The sequence below is a fragment of the Lytechinus pictus genome, chromosome 12, assembly GCF_037042905.1.
Source record: "Lytechinus pictus isolate F3 Inbred chromosome 12, Lp3.0, whole genome shotgun sequence".
NCBI lineage: Eukaryota > Metazoa > Echinodermata > Echinoidea > Temnopleuroida > Toxopneustidae > Lytechinus > Lytechinus pictus.
This window is the reverse complement of record NC_087256.1, coordinates 28,751,310-28,776,179: the sequence shown is the minus strand read 5'-3', so window position 1 is coordinate 28,776,179 and position 24,870 is coordinate 28,751,310. Positions and strand designations below refer to the sequence as shown.

The following is a 24,870-nucleotide window of genomic DNA, read 5'->3' as shown; positions in this document are numbered from 1 at the left end:
TGGCAACAGCGCTGTGAAGCAAAGCTTTGATCTCCCTGTAGATATTTGTGTACATTACAGACTGGATGGTTGTTGTGGTCAATGGAACTCAATATTTGACATAATACTTGTCAATCAGTTTGTGGTCATCCTCAGCATGATATACATGTGTACTAATAAACTTCACCAAAATTTACATGCTATACACAAAGCACCAGTTCCATAGCAAAGTACATTGGTGCAATTTATTTATTCATTGCTTCATTACAAATGTCTTTATATTTTCCAAGAAACACATGAGAACTTGAATATATTTCTCTTTCATCGATGCAAATCTCTTTTATATTTTCCATGAAATATTTTTGAATGAAATTTTGATCATAGTATGTAGTACTACATGGGTATATCCATGGAGGTTTCTACCTTCATGGTATATCTTATGCAATGCTAACCATTAAAGTGATGTGTTATAATGACATGTACATTACAGACCACAAAAAAAAAATGTGATGTGATGTGATCAATTTCTGTACTACTTTGATGAGGATTTTAGGGTCCTTTGCATAGCTTCGGCAGGGAGTGAGTGCATACAGACAACTTTGTTCCAAATGTGCATACATGTGTAGCTGCGTGGGCATGGAGCCGATAGTTACTTTCGCACCAGCCAAATAAAAAAAATAACCATAACTTCAGAGATCTTGTTCAAACCACAATCTCCTTATGCTTCATCACCTGCCTGAACCAGGAAAAATTCTCTACTTACATGAATAAGCTTATAAAAAAAGATGCACACTCTCCACACATCAGAACTCTTAAAAGGATACTCCGGGCTGAAAATATTTATATCTATACAGAGTAAATTTCACAGAGCAAAATGCTGAAAATATCATCAAAATCTGATAACAAGTAGCGAAGTTATTGAATCTTAAAATTTAGCAATATATTGTGGAAACAGTTACATGTGTATGGACATTGTCATGAATATTCATTAGGTGGGCTGATGATGTCACATCCCCACTTTCCTTTTTCTTTATTATTACATGAAATCATAATTGTTTGATGTTTTCATACATGTGTGAATGCTACATGTATGTCTTCCTTCTTATGAAATAAGCTGCAGCAATAAATATCTGATGCACTGACTTTTGTCAATCCAATATTTTTAATTCTTGGGGGAAAAAAAATGAATAAACCTAATTTCATATAATAAAATTTAAAAAAAGAACAAGTGGGGATATGACATCAGTTTGCTCATTGAATATTCATGAATACATGCCTAGAACTGTTTCACCGGAATAATGCAAATCTTTAAAATACCATAACTTTGTTATTCCTTGTCCGATTTTGATCAAATTTCAGTGTTTTGTGTGTCTGATTTTTCATACTCTGTTCAAATCATATTATTTTCAGCCTGAAGAATCACTTTACTATTATTTTCACACTGCAGATGCAAATATCCTCGCTATCTTTAAAAAGCTCTCAGGATTTTAAAAAGTACAGACCAATTTGTGGGTATTTACGTTCAAGGATATTACAAATACTCTACTTTCACATTGACACATTTCATGTCGTTTCTGATTAGGATAGCACTCCCAATCAGAAGATGCCAAGTATTTATTCTATTTTTTTTTGGTGATGGGTGGGTGTGAGATGCATCTCATATGAGCATACCTTCTGGTCCTTGCCCCTTGTGCTTCATAGCAATCAAGGACGAATACTTCTGATATACTGACCATGGACTTTGTATGTAATGGGTCTTCATTTCACGGGATCAGCATGGATCAAAACTACAAATATGCAATAGTCTATAATAGTCGGAGCATCGTTGTTGCTAGCGGGGAAAAGGCAGCATAGTATTGTTTCCTAGCAAACACATCGTTGTGATGAATAAATTGGACTTTGGTGGTCATTAATCTTGCTTTTAAAATTGTCGATGGAATTGAAATTGAAGTGTAAGGTATCATGGTCTATTTTCTACGAATCACAGTAAAATTAGAAAGGAAACCTACGCCACCTACTCTGCTTGTACAGGTGTGAGGAATGGGGGATGTTCTTCCTAAAAAAAAGATTTATTTTTACATGAATCTCCCCTCATTTATATACATCTTTCATCTTTAATCCTCATTTCCATTTATACCCACCTGACTTTATTCACTGCTTATACAGTACTTTCCCCATTGATCTCTTTTAAAATCCTCCCTTGAGCTTGATAATGAGCATTCAGTGATGCCCATCCAACCAGGTTCAACTGATCAAAGTCAGAATGCCGTTCCATCCATTACTTTAAACCAAAGTGAATAAATTTCCATTACTGACAGGCAGAAAGAAAAGAAAAGAAAAGAAGAAATTCTGCCTTGCCCTTTCTTTCTGAATTTCCTTGACATTTAGATTTCCTCAAGTTTGATATTTCAACATGCATCTTTCCCTGAATAACACAAGCCCAACAACATCCAGGCAAGCACAGCAATAGCCAAACCCTAAAGGTGATAAAATTTCAAATTAACCTCAACGGTCATCACAGGATATTGCTCTTTCGTCTTTTTTCCCCCTTCTTCATTTCAGTTTTCTCTCGGACAAACATAGCATTCTTGAAAATTGGACAGTTTAATGATGCTAACCACAATCACGGTTTGAAAAATTTGCCTCATATAAAACCGAAGTGTATCAGCATCCTCTTAATATAAGTGCATAACAACATCTCTTCATTGATAAATGCAGGTAATGAAGTAGAATTATGACAGAGATATTTGACTTGCTAGGATTTAACGTCTTTAACTAAAATGGTAGAATTTAACTGTTTTAACTATGATAGTCAAATTTATGGTTGCTATATAATAGAAATCCACATGTAGAAGGATTGATAACCATGAATACATTAATAATATTGATGTGCCATATGACTGCACATGTAGTTCCTATCAAATGAACATCATAAACTGGTATAATATCAAGGCAGGCATAAAAACTCACAAAAATAATCCCTTCATTAATAATGATATTCACGGCAGGAGGGTTTTGTTGCATGATAGGCGAGCATGATTCTCTGGCAAGCCTGACATAGAGGCATCGCCATGAGTGAATCTGCTCACGTGTTCCCCCTGCACCACGCCGCAAATTGAATCGCAAAGCAAAGACTCGCCTCCAGCCACAGCCAGCCATTGAATTTTCTGGCATCTGTAATGTAATTTTCCAACCAGAAATTCTGTCTCTGTTCAAAACGGCGCAGGAAGGGTGGGGAGCAAGCAGCTCGAAATAACATTTCTTTCATGAATGCCTTTTTTTCCTATTAAACCAGTTCCATGGCAGAAACCGATTCCATAAATGTTTTAACAGAGCCATTTCAGGCTTCACAGGAGCTGTTTTCTAATTGGATTTGATAAATTTATGAAACCATACCTCGAAGCATCCAATTATCTATATTCCTAAAAACACTTCAACAGGAAATTACATCATTATCAAATTTCAAAGCCTTTTTTTATAGAAGAGTAGCCACTTTTGTGCATACCTTTTTTTTAACTTACGAATATATTCAGTTGGGAAATTACTGATGATAGATGAAATAACCCATCTTCTTTTTCTTCAAGTATACATATATATCCTTTATTATTCTTAGTGTTGTTTATACTGTATAAAATATAATATGCAAAATTGATGGAACACTTTAAAATAACCATAACTGTTATACTGAAATCTGAATTGAAAAAATACAACTTTTAGGCTTCTGTGTAACATTATTCATCCCCCATTGGCTGAAAATATTGTCATTTTATCTGTCACTGCCAGACAAGTTCGCCATTAGTCAGGAGCACCATCAATTTTAAATTGGTTTCAAATATCATATTCCTTCATGAATATTGATTTATCCAATAGATATTGCTGCATCTCTTTACAAATAAATATATTCTTTGAATGACAGCTTGAACAAAAAGTCATACGGATCTTTTAAATGAAAAAAAAAAATTTGCAGGGCTCGTTGACATTTCTCGTCGAAAGCTGCCTATAAAAATATCTGCAATAAACTATGACAAAAGAAATCCACAATGTACATGTACACGTACGTACATGTCTCGCGCACAAATCTATCAAGTCTTGCAGATAAATCATTTTTCTTGTTACACTTTATATAAAAACTGATTCATGGTCTGAAGAATGTATGTTAAATATTTTAGCACAGTTCTTTCAAATTTCAAACATCAAATAATAATCAAGTCTAATGCATCATCAATCTTAATTATAAAATAAGTCTAACAGCTAATGGCAATTATGGGGTCAGATAAGAACTGTTTTTTTTCTTTCTCTCTCAATTTTTGTCCAATGTTATTCTTGGGAATTAACCTCTAAATCCAAAGGAAGTGGGCGTCAGGGAAGTATGAATGATGTAGGTAAAGGATGGGTTTATAGTTGAAAGGAAATCTAGCCCCAACTCTTTGACAGGAAATAACGTAAAATCTGCCAAAAAAATCTTTTGCACTTGCTTGGCATTTTACCTTTTCTATACATCCACCTGCTTTGAAATAAAATGAAATGATAGTAAGTCGTATGGAAATTGCTGCCACAGAGCTACATGTGTAAAGCTGGTTGTATGAAAAATCACACTTTAGAATGGAGGATGATGGTGGTTATGTAGCTGAAAGAATGACAGTAGAGGCTGCAAACCAGATATCTAGTTCCCCCTTGGGTCGGGCATGACAAATATAGCTCTCTCTCATGTCCGGCTAAAGGGCTACTGATGCGCCCTAGTTTAGAGGAAAAACATAGTGCACCTGCAAGAATCGCATTTCCCTCGACAAAAGCCAACCAGGAAAAAATCTTTCAAAATAAATTGCCTCTGCAGGCCAGAACGCTCTTCATTTGGGGCGGACTTTCGGACAGTGGTGGGGTTAGGTAAATAGTTATCGTGTCAGGCAACCGAGCTGGATGGAGCCTTTCCTTGTTTGCTCTACAACGGCACAAAATGACCCAACTCTTGTTTCTATCAAACCTATCAAAACTCCCTCCAGTTTTGAAAAGTTCAGCATAAATACGGTGTAAGGCTTACCCTGTCAGGGTTTTGTTTTCTTTTTTACAAAGTCACCATGTTACCATTATTTTGAATAAGCACAGATCCAAACATCGAAAAGGATATCTTGATTCTATTTCATATTTTTCAGAAGTGAAATTTTTTCAGTGAATGCGGTGCAGAATATCATGCAAATACTCCTTCTTGTTTGTTCTTGTTATTCTTTGCATGACAGAAAGTATTGCTGCAATGTTGCTCGCACATTGACCGCAGCTGCAAGAGCCATTGCTGCTGTTGCTGCTCTCTATATTGACAGCCTGGTTTATATGTTGTTTGCGTTTGAACTAACAGTGTGACTGCTACCCTAGAAATATGCGATGCATTACTGAGAACAGCTGCACACAGCAGTCCCTACACATACATGTATATGCATACAATGATGTCTTGTAGGACCCACTGGCAGAGCAGTTTGTATAAAACTTAAGTGGCTACCCTGGGTAAAAACAATACTATTATTATCATCATTATCATTCAAAGTATGCAACAATGCAAAGCAATACACAGCAATATACGCACCACGGTAAGGCTCCGCAGGCCTCGAAATAGGATTTTCAAGGGGACAATGCCACTTTGGTGAGGGGCAACTTTTTGAAATATGGCAGATGGCAGGGTGACAAGAAATTTGCTCCTGCGACGATTGCTCCGGGCTTTATTTCGTCTATGAAGATAAAGGGTTAGCGTTAGGGTTTTATGTTAGGTCTAGGGTTAGGGTTTGCGTTAAATCCAGGGTTGAAGTTGGCGATTCCATTAGTGTGTAGAATTCACAGCGGAGCAATTGTCACCGGAGCAATTGTCGCCAGAGCAAATGTCATGGAACCAATGGCAGAGGGGACCATGGTATGACTGATGGAAGGGGCACGAAGGCCACTTTTAAAGGGGCGTTTTAAAAATGAAATGAATTTTTAAGTCTTTGTTATTTATGAGAATATGCCCCCTGGCAAATTAAACAAGGCCACATTTCTAGTGGCTTCAACTTTTAATCAAAAGAGGGTACTGCAGCACCGGAGGCCATAGCGTCTGGTGGCCTCCAGCTATTTCCAAACCTGCCTGTTAGAAGTTGGAAATTAGTCTGCGAACACAGACTCATTTTTGGCACATTAACAATTATACCATGTCTAGAAAGGAGACTCTGTGTCAAATAAGATGTAGCCTCAGTACACAGTGAATCTAGTTTCACTATTTCAGACTCTGTATGATGCACTATGTGAATGGCGCAAGAACCAAAGGTCTGTGTCTGCAGACTAGTTTGAAATGTACAGTGTAGATTCTCACCTGGTATTAAGGCATCTTGTAGTGTCTGTTGTAATGCCCTGGTCTTACTCCTAGTCTGGTACTGAAAAGGGATCTAAACATATGAAACAGAAATGGGGACAGAAAGAAGAGGAGTGATGAAATAGGGACAAAGTTGGAAGGAAAGAATGAGAGAAAAAAGAAACATGAAGTATTTTCATTCAAATATTTTCATATTTATTGATTTTAATATTAGAATTCTAATCAAAATACAGTGTGGCAAGGAAATTCAACTCTGCATAGAAACAATATGACAAAGTATCTATTACTATAACTCACCCTACAGTACAAGAAAATCATGCATTCTCCTACACATATGCAAATGTGTAAATCGATGAACATTGTGTAAAAACTTAAAAAATAAAGTAGCATGTTTGAAGTAATTTTATTCTCTTCTTAAATCAAAACTTACAATGGAATTAATATTTAAGTACATGTATATTTTCCCATTTCTGATAGCTGAAGGTTGAAATTCTCGAGGAATTCATGCAGTCCATGGAATGCAAATGAATATATACATCAGAAACTCAGCATGAATTTTTATTTCATCTGCAAACAGCTTCGGTGACCCAGAAAAAATAAACACTATCCTCATCCCTGTAGGATGAGGGAAGACAGGAGGTTCGGTGGTGATGGGACATCTTCAGACTACGTTCAGACACAGCAGTCGCTACGGTTTATGTAGATCTACTAGTGGATGGTCTAGTGGTTCTGGCTCTTGCCTTTTAATCAGAGGGCCTTGGGTTCTCATCCCAGCCATGAAGGATGAAGGAAGACATGTGGTTGGTGGTGATGGCACATCTTCACATGATGTTCAAATGAAACAATAGCTTCAGTTTATATTCACTTAGTCTAGCATCGAGGTCCAGTGGTTCCGACTCTCACCTTCTAATCAGAGAGTCTTGGGTTCTCATCCCAGCCATGTAGGATGAAGGAAGACATGTGGTTGGTGGTGATGGAACATCTTCAGACAGGGTTCAAATGCAGCAATTGCTTCTGTTTATATTCACTTGGTCTAATAAGTAATGCAAGCATTGAGGTCTAGTGGTTCAGACTCTCGCCTTTCAATCAGAGAGTCATGGGGTTCTCATCCTAGCCACGTAGGATGAAAGATGACAGAAAGGTCGGTGGTGATGGAACATCTTCAGATGATGTTCATATGCAACAATTGCTTCAGTTTATATTCATTTGGTCTAATAAGTAATAGAAGCATTGAGGTCCAGTGGTTCTCACTCTCGCCTTTCAGAGGTTCTCGAGTTCAAATCCTAGCCATGTAGGCTGAAGGAGGACAGAGGGTCGGTGATGATGGAACATCTTCAGATGATGTTCAAATGCAGCAATTGCTTCAGTTTATATTCACTTGGTCTAATAAGTAATGGAAGCATTGAGGTCCAGTGGTTCAGACTCTCGTCTTTCAGAGGGTCTCGAGTTCAAATCCTAGCCATGTAGGGTGAAGTAGGACAGAAGGTCGGTGGTGATGGAACATCTTCAGACTACCTTCAGACGCAGCAATTGCTATGGTTTAGATATATTGGTGTACTAGTGAATGGCCTATTTATTTCCCAGAGCAGGCAAAAGATTTTTTTCTTTTATTCTCGGGGGCTACTCTTCAAAACCTACATATACTGCCTAAATCTGCTGCATTGGAGAAGCTTTAACATTATTATTATGTATTGGGTTTCCCACTCATGACTCATCAAGCTTTTGCTTTTAGGGGCACCCTAATCATTTAAACTACATGTATATTGTACATTCATGCATGATTTGTATATATTTTGGTTTGTATATATATTGAGTTTTAAATGATTGAATAAAATGAATTGAATGGAATTGAACATTGCAGTATTAGGGATTTTCCAGGGCTCTCTTGAGCATTTCAAGGGCAGGAATCGCCCCGAGACCCCATGTAATGTTTTCCCTGACCGAGAGTGGTTTAATACAGACAATCATGGCTCACTGGGCTCAAGCCAATTCGGTTTTGAGAACATTTGTTTTTTAACATCAAGGAGATACCAGTTATGATTCTTTGGTAGATTTTTTATTGGTTCAGAGTTCAGACACAAACTGTGTATACATGTTATCCAATCTAACATACAGGCCTAAAACTATTCTTCAAAATTACAATTATTTTATGGGTTGCATTTGGCAGTCTCAATGGGAAATCTTTATAATCAAATACAGATGACGATTACCCTCCCCCCCCCCCCCACACACACGGGGAGCAACAACCTGTCAATAAATAACTCTATGATATAAAACTGATTGTCAAAAATATCTTCAGAATATTTCAAAAACCAAAGCTCTATTTCCTTTCAAAGTTTCATCTTCTTTTACATTTTGCAATGAGCATCACGCTTCTCAACTGTGTATTTCTTCTTATTTTTTCCCTCCAGAGAGGTGAGCTGAGCTGCAATATCAGATTTGTATTTTAGAATAACAACAAATATTCAAAAATAGGTAGAAGCAAACAGGGAGCTTGGCTTACTGCCAGTGGGAAAGCGAGGGGCGGATATCTCTTTTTATTTGATTTACATGAAAGAAAAGGGCTTGATTTTCATGCCAATGTGATAGCTCCCATGATTACACAGTACATTGCACCTGTAATGTCAATAAAACGGAGGCACACCGATATGAATAAAGGGAATGCGTAACTCACAAAACCCTTTCATCATTTCACCCGCAAATAGTCCGGATCAGAATAAATGTAACTAGTGCAGACTCAGCAATCAAAAGTTTGTTTATTATTTCTGAAATGGTTTGCATTGTCTTTTACGATTGCAGCAAGGAAATAGTGATGCTGATAAAACGCCCAAAATGTGATGTACATGTAGATACATAAAGGATAGTATTGCTCAGAGTGCAGGGCCAGTGCCACGAAACAAGTGAACTTTGACCGCCGAATCCGAACTAAATTTGAGAATCCTGTTCATTAGTTCCAAGATGAGAGAAAGTGCTCCTATAGTGCTATTAAACTACATGTATATAGCAGAATAGACCTACCGGTTCTGACTGTTGCGGTTCTATTTCATCAATTTGGTTTTCAAAGGAATAGTTTTTCTGAAAGGGGTATTCCTCTCTATGGGTTAGGGCCTATACATGTATTACCTGCTTACCCCTACCTTTCTCTCGGTAACCCTCCCCCCCCCCCTCCCCATCTCTCTCTCAATCTCTCTTTTGCATTTCCCTTGAAAGTTCAATACATTGCAATACTTGCCCGACTATAGGCTCATTGAATATGCATCATGGGTAATGCAGTACAGGTAGTTTTTCCTTATTATGATGGGGGGGGGGGGGGGGGTCAGACAGCGTCATTGAGACAATCAGTCCACAGCCAGAATATATTGAATTGAATTGAATTTATTTTCATACTTCACAAGATAAATATGAAATATGAAGTAACCTGCATAAAAAGCAGAGCTTATAAGGTCTGCAGGTTCCTTTAAAGTAATTATGAAATTTAGCAATCAAGAAGATCGGACACTAACAAAAAATTTCAGATTCAGACTACAAAGGAATTTAAGCCAAACATTAGCATATGATCGTGGGGTATGAGAGGGAAAGTGAAATACACTGTAAGGGGGGGGGTGAGCGAAGAATGAAAAATTGTTCTCAATCGGCCTTTGAAATTTTCAGCAGGGGGGAGTGCCCTTTAATACATTATCATCAGATAGACTTAATTGAACGTAGGCCTAAAATATCTTATTTTTCCTTCATACTGTGTAATCTACATGCACGCTAACAACGAAAGAACTCAATTTATTACCTAGACCTACGTAAATGAAGTCAACTGTTATCATCAAGAATAAAGCGTTGCCCCGTGTTGCTATAACAATGGTTGAGATTAAGATACTGGTAGGAGAGGTACTGTATAAAACCCCTTTCTCCCCTTGAATTACAATCAATAATGATTACAGCTCCCTCCCAGGCAATGGTATTGATGTAGATCCCTGTCCAAATACACACACCCACAGAGACACACATAATGTACATTTGGGCATTGCAATTGCATGCATGTGACTACAGCCACTCAACAGACCAATATTTTTAACACTTCTAATCATGCCACAGATCTTAACATACACATGTACGATGATCCTAATGATGATGTACCAAAAACTCTTCAGTATCATTTTTAAGTACACGTACATGCATGTAGAATCCATGTAGTACATGTAGATTCAGTCCCATGTACAATGTCATGTATGCCTTTAAATGTACATTACATGTACACACAAATGTAAACAATGCCAGTATTAGCTCAGGAGGCTACTCGAAAGTTTTAATATATTGGGTTTTCAAGCAGGAGAGGCTCATCATATTGATGCGCGGACAAAAGAATTCTTGGGGCTGCCCTGGTACTATGATTTATCACACTCCATCTGGATGAGAAATAATTTGAATAGTAACATCAGGAAATTGAATTACTCACACACCTACCTGGGTATCCTTTCAAGAAGGGGATGGAGAGAATACCCTCGTTTATGCGCATTACTCATTTACACAGGCAAAATCCATCAGAAAAAATGTAGGGCTGGGTAATGCTGTACATGTACATGTATGTAGGGCCTATAGTCACACAAATATCCATGAAGTCTAATTGTCCAAATTAGAGAATTTTCAAATTATTTGGTAGACATAATATTGCCAACATTACAGTTATCATCATTCGTAATTTAATGAAGATAATTGTAATTGTATTCAAATCTTTATCTAGCCTATATCAAGTTATCATCTATCGTCTGTTACGTCTCCGAGCTTCCAAGGGGACTTCTGATACCCTGTCTTCAGCATGACCACCCTCTTTGAATACAGCGCACAAATATTTCAAGGAATTAATTCATGCCAGTGACTCATTAACCTCACCTGGGTTGGGTGCAGCATAAAAATTTATCACAATCCTAATAAAAATCCTTTGGTTGATCATGATTTAACAGAAGGGCATATTACTCAAGGGTGTGAGTGGTCACAAATAAAAAGATCTGAAAAAAGCTGATGAGTGTTGAAAAAGTCTGAAATAGAAAGAGCTCCCATACTTTTTGTACAGAGGAAGGCCAAAAATAAGCTGAAATTAAGCTGAAAATCAAAACAAAAAAATCTGAGATCAGATAAAAATCTGAACTCTCACACCCCTGATTACTGAAAACTGACTAAAATGCTGTTTGAGCTGTAGCCTACATGTAGGTGCACATTTTAACTGACCCTTCAAAAATATTAAGTTTTGTGAAGAGACCTTCGTTTCTTTATTGCACATATCAGAGCTTTATATTCTCGGGTCTGAATGGGGCTAGAGAAATGCCCTATTTCACTTCAGTTTGCCAATTTAGATTAATACGTTTGAAAGAATGCCATAGTTGCTGGGCATGATGGCACCTCGCATCAAATAAACCAGCATGAAATGATATTCTCTTCATACGAATCCAGGGACCTCAATAGACTGCTTTTCCTAGGCCTGCTACAGTAGCACCCCTCCCCCTCCATTACTGCATGCCACGAAACTGTACTCATGCACCCCCCCCCCCTGTATAGCAGTTGTGTTTATTATTTATCAGAATAATAATGAAATTAAATATTTGTAAAAATCCTTAAGCTTTAATTTTAGGCACTAAAGACAGGGTTGGCTTCGCACAATAAAAAATGTTTTTGAATTGCATTTAAATTTGCGTTTTACATGTACACTATACTGATGTAAATACTTCAAAACAAAACACACTTTGTTACAAGTTTATACCTACATGTAGCACTATAATAGGAACTGCACTTACAATGTACAGTAGATACATCTGGCTACATGTTTATCAACTTCATGCATAAAAAATACATTAAACTCTAAAAGAAAATGAAATGAAAAATGCAAGAGCGAGGTGTGTGATCACTATATATTTTTAAAGAACAAATACATGTAAACACAAGGAATTCTTATAGCCACTGTGTAAACAATTCCGCACATTTCATTGTTCAACTCCAAGTTTTTTTTAATGTTCTCTATCAAAAAAGAAAAGCAAACAATTACAAAGGTGACAGGTAAAAATAATCTTGTTTATGATGACTATCTCTCTAGTCTACATGCCATATCTGAATGTAAACAGACATAAAAACAATGACAAAACAGGATACATGCAGTACATGTACAACTTGTTTTGAAAATACCCGGTACTCTGTATTTATGAAAGGTTACTGATACAGCAGCAATAGGGCCGTCTGCACCAGCCCGAGTTTTCAAATTAGCGCGCTATTTCTGATCCGGCCAATTATCCTGATCTGAACATTCTCGAGATTATTTTTAATGGAGATGCAATTATCGCGTTAGTTCGTAGGATTAATCTCGAGATTGCAATCCTAAGTCAACCTGGGATGATTTGCAAAATAGCGCACTATTTTACGAATTATCCCGCTAATTCGCAGGTGCAGACGCACTCAGGATTATTCATTCACTGCGTCAGACCATAATGCATCGATGCCTCGCTCGAGATTCATCGCGAAGAGGGCAGATCGGGCTAAAATCTCGAAGTTGAGCAAACTCGGGCTGGTGCAGCACCGCCTAAAGAACCTCAATACTACAGAGGTGTGGTTCTTTTTAATCAGACAGGTGTACATTGGAATTTCTTTTAAAAACAAGAGGCCTAAATCAAAAGGCCTCAAAGTGTCAAAAGTAATATTTTGTTTCCTTCTGATCTGGTATTATGCCTACATGTACCTGTACATTTATGGGCATAGTCCTAATGTAGACCAACATACACACACATATCTGTACAGTACAATGTTTATGAAGGCCTACAACATGTGCACCAACGAAACCAACTCCAAACCGACTCTATGTTATTGGAAAACAAAGCAATAGATTGGTCTACATGTACATGTATCTATAGTCGATTTCCCAAAAACATGTTCTTCCTGAAACCATGCACCTGAAACTATGTAGAGCAGAGCCTATGTACACTGTCTTTTGTCTTCTTTCCTTTTGCTTTTCTATAGCTTTCTTTCTCCCTTTCTTTTTTTGTTCCTTTCAATCTTTCATACTTTATCCTTTATCTAGTTTTTAATATATCTTGCCTTTTCTTCCTCATCATTCCTCTTATCCTTTTTTCTTACATTTCATTTTCTCATTCATCTCCCTTTTTTTTTTCTTCCATTCATTATCCTAATCACCATCAAACCATGGTCTGTGGCAAAATAAGATTGAGCACAATGATTCCGGCTCATTGCTTTCTTTGCTTCTCCAAGAGCACTCATTATATGAGCCACTCCCTTTTACGGTAATGTGTAGGCCTATAATCACCTCAAACTATAAAAATAATCCAAATACAGGTGCTAGATTGCTACATGTAGGTAAAGAAAAAACAAGTCTATCAAAACTGTCATGAACACTCAGTTTACACTATATACTGTGTGCTTTGCCACATACGTCTTTTTTTTGCTACATAAAAGTAGGCCTATCCATCTAGATACATGTATGAAATGAACAATCACATACTGAGATTTCTCAGTAGGCCCTAAATTAATTTGAATTCAGGGTACTCTAAATTTAACATTACCTAAATCAAGTAACTGGAGGCTTGTACAGAAGAACAAAGTCATCTTCACTTTTTTTTCAAGGATTATGCAATGAGTATGTATCGCTATGTTGGTGAAAAACAATATTTTGTTAGGCATATACGTGAAGCCCCCCCCCCCCAATTTATTAAATTACCATAAAAAACGATACCAAAATTGAATCGGTCTATTTCGGCCTTCAGCTTTAAAAGCTGCAGACAAATCCTGAATTCCTGTTCAACGCATAATCAGCCAATTGATAACTTAGACCAATCAATAGATCTTCAGCAAGACATTTATCCACATTGTGCTGCACTCAACCCAGGTGAGGTGAATGGGTACAATCATCCACAAACATAATATACATGTACATTGTAAGTACACGTAGGGCCAAATTCAATGAAAAATATCTTAAAAACACAAACATAAATTGTTGAGTCAGTTTTTACAACTCGTCCATCATAATGTCAAGGTGTACAAACAGGGTGACACCCTTTGAGAATAAGATTGTTAGAATGAAAGAGACTCTCATGTAAGAACCAAACAATTTGGTAGACAGAAAAGGAAGCACTTGAAGCCCAGGCAACACTTTCCAAGGTAATGCTTTCATAGGCCACAATAGGGGCTTTCATACCAACTCAATCACAATTATTACTAGAACTTATTCTGGTCTCGATTTACCTGGGGACCGTTTCTTGTTAGCCTCAGAACTCAGCAACAGTTTTAATTTTGAAATGTATTGTAAATAAAACCTGCAGGTTTTTTTTCAAGTAGGCCCTGCTTTGCATTCGCAAATGAACCTGGTATTTTCTGATTGCAGTAGAATTAGAAATCCAAAACAGAAAATACCTGGTATTTTCTGTGATTGATTGGGTGTAAAAGCACCATGTTGCTCTTTGTCAGCACAGTAGAGAATACCTCTTAAAATCCTCCTTGTGTCCCATTTCTTATTTCACAGCTGTCTTTTCAAGATCAGCTCCATTTCTAACAATTGCCTTGCACTGCCTGCAAATAGAGAGCTCTGTGCTTATACAGGAAAAGGGCACACATACAAGGCTGTTTCCTCTCATTCGGCACACAGCGCAACTGAAAATTCATATTCCTTTGCCAATATACACATCTCACAGTTTTTGTTTTATTATCAATTCCAGCTATTATATCCATTCCCGGTATAGGAGCTAAAATAATTCAGATAGATTGCTACAGTGTGTGTGTCAACAAGGTTTTTGAATATTTATCACATTAAAGGGGAGGTTTACAAGAAATAAATGTTAAAGCTAAAAGAGAAATTAGATCTCATTAATAGCTTCTACATATACTTGTAAATTGCATTACACTACTTTATCTATAGGCCTAGTTTTGTAATGTAGACCTATATCTAATGATAATAATAATAATAGTCAGTTCATGTATAGCGCATAACACATTATGAATAACGTCTCTATGCGCTTCCAAAGGACTTGGATATTATTACCCCGGGTGTAGTTCAAGCAGCCTTTCCAGCGCTCGACATTTCAAGGAATAAATTCCAGCAAGGTACCCATTTACCTCACCTGGGTTGAGTGCAGCACAATGTGGATAAATTTCTTGCTGAAGGAAACTACACCATGGCTGGGATGTGAACCCACTGGGCCACAACGCTCCACATCTAATTTTCAGTCAATCCTTATCATAGTTGTTTTTTCCTCAATTTATTATGCGTGGGCCTATATTCTTTTATGCATTTTAAAGAATATTTATATCATAATCATAATTACAATGTATTTTCATTACTATTTCATAGAAAAAAATCAAAAAGGAAAAAATAAATTATGTAAAAATAAAGGTGAAGAAAGTGGACCCACCTTTGGCAATATAGCGGGAAAGTTGACATCTTCCAGAGACTGATTCTGCAGCTTTTCTGTGATGAGTTTGAGCATAATTCCTGTCTATCTCGTGCACTGGCCAGGCTGAAGAAGGGCATAGAGAGGTGTAGCTTAGCGACATGCAGAGATCTATGCTGCATTTAATCACACATCCTCTGCTGTAATACGCATTGGAGCTATGACCATACTCAAAACGAAAAAGGGTGGGGGGTTTCCGATGATAGCCAAATATATAAATTCACCGGCCCAATGGTATCAATTTGCTTAATACCTTTCTGGGTTTACTTCTTGGCCAAGTATTTCTTTTATGAATGGTGATTGGAGCCTGGCCTTTTGAAAGAGGTCGAGAGAAGGGAATGTGAAAAAAGGCAAGGGGGCAATTTATTTATGCTGGATTTTTTGGCTCTGCATGATCGACCCTATCAGCGGCCAGAAGGCTAGGCTGAAAGGAATAATGATGACCTGGGATCACAGTATCTGTATAGAGAGAAAGTGAGAGAACAGGATGATTAGTCATTGAGGTAAAAATAGAGATATTTATTTTGAAAAACATAGTATCCAACAATATAGGCCAATCCAGGTCTATCAAAGCCCATGGCAAATCACCTTGCGAAGAGCAAATTGAGCTCTGGCCTATATCCAGGTCTAAGCTCCCAGTTTAAGATTAAAGAGAGGGTTTAATTCTTTAAAAGTGAAGAGTAATATGTGAGTGTTGTCATTCTTGAAGTCAATAAAATCAATAGGTTAAACTAAAGCCAAGTAGCCAACTGTGAGCTGTGTGGTACCATGCACGTGCATATTCAAATTCTATGTAAAGTGTAGGTCCAGATGGTTTTCTCGAATGAATTCAAGAGGTGTTTAATTTGCATCTACATGTACAGTATCATATCAACTACATGATTCTGCTTTCAGAAATCTCTTTCATTTGCTTGAGTAGAACTACTATAAATATGAAATTATCATTTGCGACACTTTAGATTTCTAAGAACTAGACAAATATCAGTAAAAGGAAATTATTTTTGTGATACTCTGATTGTCAACACTACAATAAAAGTATCTCGCAAGCTCCCCTCTCTATTTTCTTTTTATAAATGCATATTTTTTTCTTGTTCGTTACTAATGACAGGCTATCACAAACAGAAACCTACATGTATTTCCAATAAAATAATTTCAGTGCATGATTGAAAATTTATTTAATATCTATAAATGACAATTTGTGCTTGATTTTAGTATTTGTTTATATAAAGCAAGATGCAAATTTGTCACTTCATGACTGAATGATTTAAAAAAAAATCTGAGTTCCCTATAATTTATTTCAATATAATTTTGCACAAGCTTTCTAATTAGTTTGTTTGTGCTAAACCAAAATTCTAACTGAAACCTGAACGGACTTCTCCTTTAAAGCTCTATCCCATAATAATCACATGGTTCACGCTGTATATAGAATGAACAAGTCAGTCTATATAAAGAGTTACCTAAATACAGCTTGCGACACATAAGCACTTATAATTGTATGCCTTCATCTTTAGAGTTAGCAGGTGGTTCTATTTATTAGCAAATACTAATTTCATTTCTTTAAGGGAATCTCCGAGTTTTGTACAAAAATATTAAATCTTGATACACATGTAGCCTATTGCACAATATACATATACATGCATGTTGGCATATACATAGACGTTGTTTTACATGTAGGCCTACTTTTCTGTTTTGTTTGATATTTCTAATTACAAAGTACAAATAAAAGATCATTTTCTGTTTGTACAAACAAATTGTATACTAGTAGTCCCAAGCAAATTCTGATTCTGTACACATTAAGGTGTCTTCAAGGTGTTACACATTATTGTTATTCCTGAGTGTGAATCTGTGTACATTCAAATCAAATTGCAGTTAACCTTTCAAGCAACTTATAATTTCTGCTGTACAATACACTTGAAAACATCAATATGATTTCAGGGCTTACCACATCTACCTCAACTACATTATGAGCAATGTATTGTTTAATTCTTCCACACTAATTCCTTAATTTTTATCGCTCATTTTTGCTGAGCTGCACTCTTTATCCTCCCTCCATCCCATTTCCTTCCAGCATGCGCTCATACTGTATTCATTACAAAAAGTGACCCACTTTGGAATTGGTTTCAACATGCCTCGCTAATGCCAAGATTTTTTTTTTTTACTTCTCCCATTCAAGCATGAACACAAAGGAATAGCTATAATATTAAACTGCTGGAACAAACTGACCAAACTCCAAGAGGAACAACAACAAAAAGTTTCTCAGTTCTCCCCAGCATGTAACTGAATGCATAGGCCTGCATGTATTGGTTGTGTCAACTGTTGAAGCCTTTGTTCCACATTGCTATACTCAACTGACTATGGTGCTACATGTATATGAACTAAAACTACCATTTACTACTCAAACAAAATTCACATGAGGGAACATGGTGCTACAATCCTATTAGGATTCACATGGAAACTAGAAAGGAAACAACAGATACAGGCTGCATATTGATGTCCCAAATGGCTATTACTCTACCATTGAATTAAAAAAAAATTATTGATATATTTTCATTACAAAAATTATGATAATGATATTAAATTGTGGTGGTGGGGTGGCAGTAATGACGATGATAGTGATGTGGTAATAATGATTGTGATGACGAGAATGAGGATGAGGATAATGATGATGAAGGTGATAACGATGAAGATGTTTATGATGATAATGATAAATATGATAAAGAAAATAATAATTGCATCATTTGCATGCCATATAGACATGGTGTATGCATGTAATAACAATGGTATTAAGTTTGGGTATTAAACTACATGGTTGTTGTTGTTGTTTGTTGGGTATTAATGGCAACTAGTCAAGTTCAACTATTACCGCCAACTCAGTTACTATTTTTTCCTATCTTGTTTCATTTTTATTCCTCCTTCTTTCTATCCTTTTCTTTTCCTCCGTCGATGTGTCCCTTAAAATATGGTCTGTCTTTACACTAATGAATTCCACTATTTGACTACTGTTGTTGAAACACTAGGACTGACAGTCGATTCACACATCTGCTCTTCTTTCATTTTCAAGTGATGATATGCTCTAAGGCTCATGGCTATTGTGTTGAGGGTTTATTGATTTTACCTCTGAAACTGAATAGTCACCCAAAGACAATTTTCCAAATTAAATATACGCAACCTCAGCCATGTTCCTATATATTTTTTTTACTTTGCAAATATTAATAGCAATACTGTCGAAACACAGTTCAAGCAAAAGGAGTTGAAATTAAAAATACAGCAACCCACTATGTGGGCTCAGTTTCAATCCCCAAAGCAAAATGAATACTCACTCCCTCTCTCCGTTTATCTCTCTCACCATCTCTTTTTCTCCCCCCCCCCCATTTCCTTATCCTGTTCACACTAAAATCCTTTGCAGTTTCATGAGACACAAGATATTCTTGTTCTCCCAGGGTGTGTTCAATGTCGATTTTCAAATTTAAACAGCAACATGAATCATGATTGAAAACTCGATTAGGAAAACACCGAACACAAACACGATCAGCGGGGCACTGTTCAGTGTCAAAAATACAAAACCATTTATCGTCTTTAAATCTCCCGCTTTCGTTAGCACAGCTTTAGTGTGAAGTATGAACCATACCAGTTCTGGCACCTGTTTTGTGTAGGCTTCCACTGCGAGAGCAAATTTAAAGACGTTTCGAAACTCAATTGTGTTCAATGTTGCATTCGCGATGCTCAAGGTAGTAAAATTAGAACTGATCACATTTACAAACACATCTTTTTCGATGTTAAAATTTTCCTCCGAATCATGATTTGAAAGACGTTTACTTCTACGACCGGGAAAAGAGGACATTGAACACACCATTGGTTCCTCATTATATCCATGTTTTGTAATCACGTTTTCAATCACGTTTAAATTTGGAAACCAACATTGAATACACCCCCAGATATATGCACTCCATTTCACAATCTTAACCCCCCCTTCTCTCTCTATCGCTCTCTCTCTCACCCACCATCTTCTCTATCCCTTATTCCTCATCCAATGCCCTCTCACTCTCCGTGATTTTCTCCCCTATTCCCAATCCCATAGGCCCATGCATACAAATAGCTGACACCCAATAGCACACTGGGGCACTTTGGCAATGGTCATGGCAGTGCACTCCCAGCACGTCAGGCTGTAGGTTTGGCCATTATCAAGCTCACACAGCCTGAGGCGAGCTGCCAGGCATGCAGGTTGGCTGTGCATATCACTCACACAGAAGTATACATCCACCATCGTCACACCCGCATATATGTGTGTGTGACAAACCATTTCGCCTCCAGCAATCAGAGTGCAAAAAAAAATCCCGCAATTATGCAGATGCCCTCATTTGCATTCCATATATACTAAAGGCAGCATGTTCTCAATGGGTGAAATGCAAGTTTATGAATGCTGTTCAGAATGCTACAGATTCAATTTCACAATGAGATGTCTGTATTTGACTAAACTCTTTAGTCAAATACTTTATCTTTAATTGTAGCATTGCTCCACCGTTGAGAAAGTAAAAACAGTATAGCAATCAATTGTTTGACAATGAATGACATCGTCAAAGACAGTGCCTGCACTGAAAGATTCAATTTGTATACTATATAGGATATGTACATGTAGTACCAAATTTAATGCTAAACATGTATCTATATTATAAAGTGTCACTCGCAGACAGGCAGAGAGAAACAACTCTCGGTATTCAACATACAATGTACATGTACATTGCACATGTAGTGACTTTCCATACAAACGTGCAGTGAACAAAAAGGCATACGGTACTGCATAGAAAGGTTAACAGGATCCTGTAATCAACTTACCAGTATATGTATAATTCTACTGTATATATCCACTATTAATGGTCATGTAGAAGAAACATGCTGTACATGTGCATGTATGTATTGTGAGGAAAGATTAACATCACAGATGGGGGGGGGTACACTGAAACCACAAAACATGACCAACTTGTAACAATTATTTTGGCATCTGAAGATTGAAAAGAATGAATTTTAAATGTATTTCTGAATTTTTCCACTACTAATTTACTGCAGGCTCATCTTGTAGACCAAATAATAAACACAGCTTTTAATTTGTGACGCTAGTGGAGATTAAAATATTTTGGGTATCCAAATGCACACAACACAAGTGCATCATGATAGTTGCACATTGTACGTAATGTAAATAAATGTACCTCATGTGCACTGCATTGCCACTAACTGTGCATTTTCTGTTTGTAGGTGGATGTACATTAAATGTAAGATTATGGACGGAAATTTACGGACACTGAAGGACTAGCAAACAACACAGCAACATTAAATTGGAGGATTGAGGAAACTCGGGTATTTCAGCTTTTTTCGTGTACTAAGAACACTCATGAATGTACATGTATGTAATTGTTATGGGGAAACCCCATCTCTGAATCACATGTTACCCAATGTATGTTTCATACGCTCTTGCAGTGCCTGTAGACTGTGTTGCAATAATATGAATGGCTAAAATAGGCACATTTCATTGGACTATGAAGGCAGTGTGATCAATCTATTCAAGAATTCCAATGTGAGGACAATACAATTGTAAATGCAGTCAGAAGCTTTCGAAACCCCCCCCCCTTTTGTGGTTTTGTAAATGCATTTTGCACTGATTTTGACTCTAATGATGGTAAATGTAAACTGTTTTTTCACTTCTTTTTTTTCACCATCACTATCGTTATACTTTACAGAGGGTCAAACTATTGTATGGTGTGGCGCCCCGAGTCTTGGGGGGGGGGGGGGAGGCTCGAAGCAGTACTTTCCCGCACATTATTTAATGATAAATAAAATGATGATAATGATCAATCCATAATTTATTGTTCGAAATAGACATGAAATGAAATACTCCAAAAATTTGCTTTGCCCAATTGATCGTGGGCCCGGCAGCCGCTGTGCAGCGCCAGATCGACGAGGCTCTATCCCTTTAATCGTTGAACGCCAAACAGGGTAGCAGCAACTCCCATCTTTTAACGTCTTTTGGTCTGACGCGGCCAGGGTTTGAACCCCCAACCTCCCGGTTGTGAGACGGACGCTCTACCAACTGAGCCAACACACCGGTGTAACATGGCCTATATGCTCATAAATGCCCCTCTCCCCAGCCTAGAGGACTCCGTGATGATATATTCCCTTTTTTCTCATTGTATTTTCATCACGGAGCCTAGACACGGCCCCAAAAGGCTGTCTGTCACATTTGATAAACAAAGATGGATTCCCTCAAGTTAAAATTACTATTTCGTCCTGCCATTTATTACAAAATATGAAATTTATCGGATTTTGAAGCCTTTATACACCTACGTGTAATGTATATAAAGGTACCGGTATAATGCATCAGATTCATGAGTAGGACTATCGAGATCTGATGCAAATTATGCGAAACGATCCATAGTCCTATCATGAATATTCATGAATTGAGCTGTCATTTCCTCGCATGCGCGATTTGCGATGCTTTTGAATCGGCAGTGAATTAATATGTGTGAGGAAACTGTAACTGGCTCTAAATCACCAATTTTGAGACTGATAGAAGCGTGGAAAAGAAGTGAAACTTTGTCAAATGTAAGAATATTAGTTTCTATTGTTTTTAAAGGTCGTGTTGTTTCATGAGTTTAACGTTTTATACACATTAAATCACACCTTTGTCACTCGGAGTATCAGAGCGAGTTTTGTACCTTGATGTTCAGGTAGATGTAGCGTAGTGTGGCGGTAGTGAAGTGGAGTGAGTGGAGCCTACACGAACATCACTCGGGGGGGGGGGGGCACTCAGCATATAATGCGTGGTGGGCAACTTGGTGGTGGGTATGTGCCACGGAGGGGACCCCCATTTTTACACTCAAATTTCTGTTCCAAGGCATAGCATTTTTATCTTATTGAGAAAAACAAAGAAAGAAAAGAAAAGAAGTCTCTTCCGTCTTTTCAGAGTTTTCTCATTTTGTTGATGCATTATTGTTTAAAAATAAAATCGATAGCGTAGAAATGTCGGAAATGAAGTTGTATCCCATGTACAAGATTTAGGGCTAGATCTTTTAGGAGAGTAGAAATCTCGGGGGCGAAAGTTTCAGGTTTTGGGGCCGTGCATGCAGATGAATGGGAAGGAATACCTGGCTTCGTTGAGAGTAAGCATACATTAGTAAATTATTTTTACTAAGCCTCTGCAGTCCTGGCTAGGCGGGGTGCTTTCAAAACAAAGAAATGAGGGCTGGGCGAAAACAGCAAAATCGTACGAATACATAATGTAACATATTGTAGATTCATGTAGATTCTGTCCAGTTTCAGTATCCAAAGACAAAAAAAAAATCACTCACTTCTCAGTCACAAATTCATAGCTTCCATGCACACTCACAAAATGTGTCCCGGCCCGACTGTCTCTGCTCACTTCTCATTCTAAAAAAAATCAGGCCTGCCAAAAATATAATCATGTTCAAGTATGGTACAGTAGTCAGTACCATTCTATATCTTTGAAAATTTCTAATTGTTTTAAAGGTTAATGTAAGCCCTAACTTAATGTGAGACACAAAATTTGTCGTTCAAAACCTACAGTAACACAGAACTACATCATGTAAGTTTAACGTCTACGAATCAGACGGCCGATCAAGATTATCGACATCGCAAGACAAATATCTCAACGCAAGCCAAGTCAATGTGCGCGGAAGGCAACCCGGCTGGCTGGCGTTTAACCTCGTTTAACTACATCTTTCGTTGCCAAATATCTCTAAACCTACAACAAAACACTACATAAAAATTAGTTCACCTGGTAACTGAATAATATACCTCTCCTCACATCTTCAAATGACTCGAAAAATACACTTACCAACGCTCGGAACGCAAATTGTTCCTCACGGTTTCATTTTCCAGAGCAACCGTTCCAGTGTTCGTCACCCAGGCTGGCGAAGTACACACAAAGTCGAATTCAGCTAGCTCGCAAGGTCTCTCGATCGATCGGAGGATCGAGGATGTGGATCAGCAGCTGACTAGCGAGCTTGCCAGCCGAATCTTGTCCGTCCGTGATGGTCCGTGTAGCGCAGCTACAAATTTACTTTTCATAGGAAGGATAAGGTATCGTCCACTAATTCCTAGTCTTTTTTCATGCAATGTAACAATACAAGAAATATCGATTTTTTTTTTCAAAATTAAATGGCAAATGCGGGGGCAAATGCCTGGAGCCCGGCCTGGAGAAAACCAAGATTCAAGACAAAAAGGGAGGGAGGCACTTGCCAGGGGCGCTGTTTTTCCCTCGATATGTATAAGCCAAGTTTGAAATTAGATGTCTCGCTTTTGTTGACTTTCATGACTGACCCGGGGACCTGACTAAACTCATATCATAAAGCAATCAAAAAAATTATCGAATCATATTTAATTTTCAATCAAAGAAAGCCACACCCCCTCTTCCGGGTCATTTGCCCTATGAGAAAATTATACGGTTCTGGAAAACTATTTGGATCAATTTTAAGCCCCTGCCCCCCCCCCCCATGATTGCAAACCCTCTTATACCTATATTGGCAATCTTGTTAGCCCTTCCACGTCAAAATAAGCAAATTATAAGCAACATAAAAAAGACAGCTATCAAAATGAAACACTGTTTTATTGTTTAAATGTTGTTTCAACTATATCACGTAGGTTCATATTGTCATCAGGCATATAATGGCAATTATTATCAGAGTGATCACAACTAAAAGAGAGATTAAAGAATTGAAATTCTCTTCTAAACTCTGAGAAAATTTACCCCCAAAAATATAAAATGAGATGGAAATTGAAACAGAAAGAACAAAGCTGAAAATTAGCTATAACTTTGACACCCCTGATAAAATTAAGTCTGCATTTCCATAGACGAGACTGCGGGATACCCAAAGCGTTCTACAAAAAAAACATCCTCCCTTCACCATTACGCATTCACGATAGCACAAAATTTGTACTGTACGTGTATTGCTTTCGATCGCAGGACTATCCCAATTCTTACCTGATTTATCAACATTTTTGTACCCCGTGATCAGTCCAATGAATATGAATTGATATAAAATTTAATCACATGATTATTTGTTGCTATCAATTTGTTTATTCGAAAATGTGTAATACAGATTACAGAAAAAACGCATC

The 24,870-nt window shown here is 37.4% G+C and overlaps 1 long non-coding RNA gene across 1 annotated transcript; it reads right to left on the bottom strand.

Moving 5' to 3' along the window:
* Window positions 1-1,610: 1,610 nt before the first annotated feature.
* LOC129272375 (uncharacterized) lies at window positions 1,611-24,585 on the bottom strand. Its single transcript, XR_008585724.2, has 3 exons — window positions 23,588-24,585; window positions 15,703-16,200; window positions 1,611-6,383 (listed from the first exon to the last, which is right to left on the bottom strand). It is a non-coding gene; the product is annotated as an uncharacterized LOC129272375 (long non-coding RNA).
* Between the last annotated feature and the right edge of the window lie 285 nt (window positions 24,586-24,870).